Here is a 6307-nt window from a genome sequence, read left to right as displayed (position 1 = left end):
TAATTATTAATTAATATTTTCATAGTTATCATTTTAATTTTTTTATTTTTTTTTGAATTTGTTTATAATTGTTTTTTCAACCGAAAAACAAAATTTAAAAATAAAAAATTGAAATTATCAATAAATAAATAAATAATAAATAATTATTTAATAAACAATTTTTTTATACAGACGTAGTTGTTTAAAATTATAATTAATTAATTAAAAAAACCATATTTATATTTCTTAGTTATTTTAAAAATTTATTTTCATAATAAATTTAGTTTTTTAAATGAGATAGTTTTGTCTTTGAGAAATTAAATGTCAAAAATAAAAGAATTCAGCAAATACATATTAATTTGGAGAGCAATTTTAATTAGAGCTTTACTTTTGTTTTACTTACCTTGTCTCTGTATAGTCCAAAGATATAAAAATCGAACCTAAAATAAAAAAAAATCATAAGAGTCAAATAAAATTAAAAAAAAATTTAAACAATACTTCACCTTTTTAAAAAGATATATGTATAATTTGGAGGTAAATAATAGGGTAAATTGTCACGACCTTGGACACACTCCAACGCTACCGTACCAGCACTCGAACTTACTTAACCTCTTGAACTAAGACTAAGTCAGCCTAACCCTCAATATTTAGCAAAAAAGTTAAGAACACAAGAGAACACAAGAAAAAGGAAGCTTTGGTGAAAAGAACACTTTATTACTCAAGTGTTTGTTACAAATGACTCACACATACACAAACTCTAACTCTCACCTCTATTTATAGCCATCCACCTCCTCAATGGATGGTTAGGATTAAATCTAATCAACGGTCCAGATTAATTATCCAAAACCTTCTTTACAAATATCTATCCTACCACAACTTTCTAAATGTTTCTAGATTATTCCATACCACTCTTTATACTTCTATATCTATCTACACTCTTCTAGAATATTCTATGACCTTCCAGAGTCTTTTAGAACCTTCTAGGGTATTCCGGGACCTTTTAGGACATTCTAGAACATTCAGGAACCATCTAGAGCATTCTCAAACACTCCAGAAAACTATACAAACACTGTTAAATTTAACCTTCTAAAATTTACCGTGACATTCTCCCCCACCTAATGCGCAGACGTCCTCGTCGCGTTCTGTTCATGATAGCGCCCTAGGTGTTCTTGGAATTGCCACAGATCTTCACGAATTTTCCAGCTAGCTTCGGTTATCGGGAGTCCTTTCCACTTGATCAAGTATTAGATACTTGGTAGTACCCCTCTTCTTCGCACGATGCGATTGGCTAAGATCTCTTCGATTTCTTTATCAAAGGATCTAATCACCACGGGCGGAGCACGACTCGAGTCACCTCTACTCGGTTCGTCTTGGTCTCCATGATATGGTTTAAGCATACTCACATGGAAGACCGGGTGGATCTTCATAGAGTGAGGGAGTTGTACTTTGTAAGCAACCTCCCCAACACATCCAATGATCTCAAATGGCCCTTTGTATTTGTGGATTAAACCTTTATAAACTTTGCAAAAGGCTTTGAATTATTGTGGAAGAAGTTTGATCATTACCTTGTCTCCCACTTGATAGCTTGCACGCCTCCTCTTCTTATCTGCCCATTTTTTCATCCTCTTGGCAGCTTTGTCGAGGTAAGAACGAGTGACATCTGCTTGTTCATCCCATGACTTAATCATATGATAAGCTCCAGGGCTCTTCCCTGAGTAAGAGGAAGAAAGAGAGTGAGGTGTAAGCGGCTGTTGTCCAGTCACAATCTCGGATGGGCTCTTCCCTGTAGACTCACTCCTTTGCAGATTGTATGAGAACTGAGCAATGTCTAGGAGTTTTGTCCAATCCTTCTGATTGGCGCTTACAAAATGCCTCAAGTAACACTCAAGTAAGGCATTCACTCTCTCAGTCTGCCCATCAGTTTGAGGATGGAAGCTTGTTGAGAAATGAAGCTCCGACCCAAGGAGTCTGAACAGCTCTGTCCATAGTCATCCTGTGAAGCGTGGATCTCGATCACTAATGATGCTCTTAGGCAATCTCCAGTATTTCACCACATTCTTGAAGAATAGTCGTGCTGCCTCCTCTGCAGTGCAGTCAGTAGGAGCGGGTATAAAGGTAGCATACTTTGAAAATCGATCCACTACCACGAGAATAGATCTAAACCCCTCGGACTTCGGTAAGGCAGAGATGAAATCTAGAGAGACACTTTTCCACGGTCGCTCTGATGGAGGCAGAGGTTCCAACAACCCGCTTGGTGTCTTGTTTTCAATCTTATCTTGTTGGCACACAAGACAAGTCTTCACATAGCTCTCCACTTCATCTCTCATTTGAGGCCAATAATAAGAAGATTCAATGAGTGCCAAGGTCCTTCGCTGTCCTTGGTGACCAGCCCACTTGGTGTCGTGGCATTCCCGCACTAATTTTCTTCTTAGATTTTTCCATTTAGGGACGTATAATCTTCTTCCTTTAGTGTAGAGAATGTTGTTTTCTAACCAAAATCTTTTGGTCTTACCTTCTCTAGCCAACTCCACCAACTTCTTGGCTAATGGATCGTGATGCAACCCTTCCTTGATGGTAAGCATAATATCTCCTTCAACCATAGAAATGGCCGCTAACTCAGCCTTGCGACTCAGCGCATCTGCTACCACATTAGTCTTTCCTGACTTGTATTCAAATTCGAAATCAAACTCAGCCAAGAAATCTTGCCACCTAGCTTGTTTAGGGCTTAACTTCTTTTGAGTTTGAAAGTAGCTTGTAGCTACATTGTCTGTCTTGACAATGAAGTGTGAACCAAGCAAGTAGTGACGCCAAGTTCTCAGACAATGCACTACCGCAGTTATCGCCTCTCTATATCATTCAAATTGTGACTCTCAAAGGCAATCGGATGTCCTTCTTGCATCAGAACCCCTCCAATAGCATAGTCAGAAGCATCAATGTGGACTTCAAAAACCTTTGAGTAGTCGGGTAGTGCTAGTACTGGTCCTTCTGTGATAGCAGCCTTCAACTCATCAAAGGCCTTTTGACACTCCTTTGACCATTCCCAAGAGTGATTCTTCTTGAGAAGATCAGTTAATGGTGCAGCCTTGGTGGAGTATCCCTTGATAAACCTCTGATAGTAATTAGCCAACCCAAGGAATGACCTCAATTCAGATACCTTATTTGGCGACTCCCACTCTTTGATAGCCTTCACCTTTCCTTGATCCATACAGAGAGTTCCATCTTTAATGATGTGTCCCAAGAAGTGGATTTCGTCCCTTTCAAAGGAACAATTTTCCTTCTTCACATATAGGTTATTCTCTCGCAAGATCTTGAACATGGTTCGTAAGTGTTCTACATGTTCTTCCAAGGTATAACTATAGACAACAATATCATCCAAGTAGACCACTACAAACTGATCAAGGTAAGATCGAAAGATCTTGTTCATCAAGGTACAGAAGGTCGCAGGAGCATTGGTCAAGCCAAAAGGCATGACCAACTACTCATACGATCCATACCTCGTGACACACGTGGTCTTAGACTCATCACCATCGGTAGTTCTCACTTGGTGATATCCTGACCTCAAATCTAGCTTTGAGAACCACTTGGCTCTACCAAGTTAATAAAACAAATCGGCTATCAAAGGAATGGGGTATTTGTTCTTGATGGTTACCTTGTTAAGTGCTCGATAGTCGATGCATAGTCTCAATGAACCATCATGCTTCTTTTGGAACAAGACTGGTGCGCCATAAGGTTCCTTTGATGGACGGATGAACCCAGCATCTAGCAAATCCTTGAGTTTCTTCTTCAACTCCTCAAGTTTTGGCGGTGCCATCCTATAAGGTGTTGAGGCGGGCGGCTTTGCTCCTGACTCCAATTCAATCTTGTGGTCCACCTTCTTCCTAGGTGGTAGTTGTTTTGGCAACTCGGGAGGCATCACATCCTTATTTTCTTCAAGGATTTCCTTGATTTTGGGAGGAACGTCTTCTCTTTCGAATATTGACTCTTCTTGTAATAGAGCCAAATATGTAATCTCTCCCTTCTTGAACCCTTTCTTGAGTTGCATAGCAGAAAGTATCGGTGGTCCGCCAACTTTAGAGACTGTAGGGACCATGCATGGAGACCCTTTCTCCATGACGCATACTACGTCGTAGTATGGCATAGGTATTATATTTGCCTTCCTTTGCAAATCGAGCTCGATGACTATGTTAAAATCGTCCATGGGTGCTATTGAAAAATCCACAAGGCCCTTCCAAGAACCAAGAGTCATCTCAACCACTTTTGCTACTCCCTTAAGGGGTTCACCCTTGGTATTCACGGGTTTGAACCAGCCATTCTTTTCGGTGATCTTCAACCCAAGCCTCTTTGCTTCATTAGGCGTGATGAAGTTGTGTGTAGCACCAATGTCGATCATAGCCATGACAGTTTTTCATTGATAAAGGCTTTGACATATATCAAGCCTTTCTTTTCTGTAGTGCTTGCCTCTTTGCCCTTCACAGTATTTATGTGTTGGATAGATCCAACATACTCAGTTACTTGAGTTTGAACTTCTCGTTCCTCGGCGATAGATGCCAAAGTCCCTAGCTTGGGACAATCCTTCATTTGGTGTGGTCTCTTGCACACGAAGCATCTTCCTTTGGGCATGAAAGCCTTCTTCTTTTTTCGTACTCTTTCTTTGAAAAGTATTTTTCTTCCTTCTTGGTTGAGAAACTCTTTCCCTTGTCTCCCCCACCTTTAGCAGAACTAGGCTTGGAGAAAGACTTGGATTTAGAGTCTCCCCTATGATACTCAGTGAGTGATTCGGCCACCACGATGGCCTCATCGACATCCTTAACATTCCTTCTTTGTAGTTCTTGCTTTGTCCAAGGTTGGAGTCCATCAATGAAGAAGAACAATGCATCCTCTGATGCTAAGTTAGGGATTTAAAGCATGAGAGTAGTGAACTCCTTTACGTAGTCACTAATCATACTCTTGTGCTTCAACCCCCTCAACTTCTTCCTTGCTTCATAAATCACATTCTCAGGGAAGAATTGTCTTTTCAACTCCCTTTTGAAATCTTCCCATGTGGCTATGTTGCAAGTATCATTTTCCATATCTACACACTTTCTCCTCCACCATAAAGTAGCATTATCAGAAAGGTAGAGAGCTGCAGTGCGTACCTTTATTGCTTCTTCGACCACCCCTTGGCCTTTGAAGTACTTCTCCATTTGCCATAGGAACTTCTCCACCTCGCGAGCGTCTCTTACGCCCTTGAACTCCTTTGGCTTGGGGAGATCAATCTTTGTCGTCTCCCTTATAATGGTTGGTTGAGATTTTGCCTCCTCGAACCAAACTCGAACTTCCTCAAATAGCTTTAAGGAATTCTCAAGCTTCTCTTCGATTTGGAGCATGCTTTCTTTGAAAGCGTCTAGTTCTCCTAACACGTGAGCCTCGAGGGTCTGCTTATCATGTTCTATCCTTTGGAAACGCTCATTCATAGAGGATAGAACATTCTCCAACACAGAAACTCTCTCTTCTAAGAAGTTAGAGTCCTTACCTCTAGGCTCACTTGAAGAACGGACCTTCTTGCCTCCCCATTGAGAAGGAATAGCATTCCTTCCCATTTGAGACTCAACATGCTCCATGGTGATACTAGAAGCCATACCCACAAGCGATTTGTGCTCCCTCTCGAACCTTGCTCTGATGCCAAATTGTCACGGCCTTGGACACACTCCAACGCTACCATACCGGCACTCGAACTTACTCAACCTCTTGAGTTAAGACCAAGTCAGCCTAACCCTCAATACTTAGCAAGAAAGCTAAGAACACAAGAGAACACAAGAGAAAGGAAGCTTTGGTGGAAAGAACACTTTATTACTCAAGTGTTTATTACAAATGACTCATACATACACAAACTCTAATTCTCACCCCTATTTATAGTCATCCATCTCCTCAATGGATGGTTAGGATTAAATCTAATCAACGGTCCAGATTAATCATCCAGAACCTTCTTTACAAATATCTATCCTACCACAACTTTCTAAATATTTCTAGATTATTCCATACCACTCTTTATATTTCTATATCTATCTACACTCTTTTAGAATACTCTATGACCTTCTAGAGTCTTCTAGAACATTCTAAGGTATTTCGGGACCTTCTAGGACATTCTAGAACGTTCTGAAACCATTTAGAGCATTCTCAAACACTCCAGAAAACTATACAAACACTGTTAAATTTAACCTTTTAAAATTTACCGTGACAGAATGCTACGGTGTAGATAAAAAATTCTTTCTACACCTATAGATGCCAAATGTCGATAAATTAATCTTTTTGTTAATATTCTTTTTCTATATTAACAGAATAAATATAT

Source organism: Arachis ipaensis, chromosome B10 (assembly GCF_000816755.2).
Source record: "Arachis ipaensis cultivar K30076 chromosome B10, Araip1.1, whole genome shotgun sequence".
Taxonomy (NCBI): domain Eukaryota; kingdom Viridiplantae; phylum Streptophyta; class Magnoliopsida; order Fabales; family Fabaceae; genus Arachis; species Arachis ipaensis.
This window is presented reverse-complemented; position numbering follows the sequence as displayed.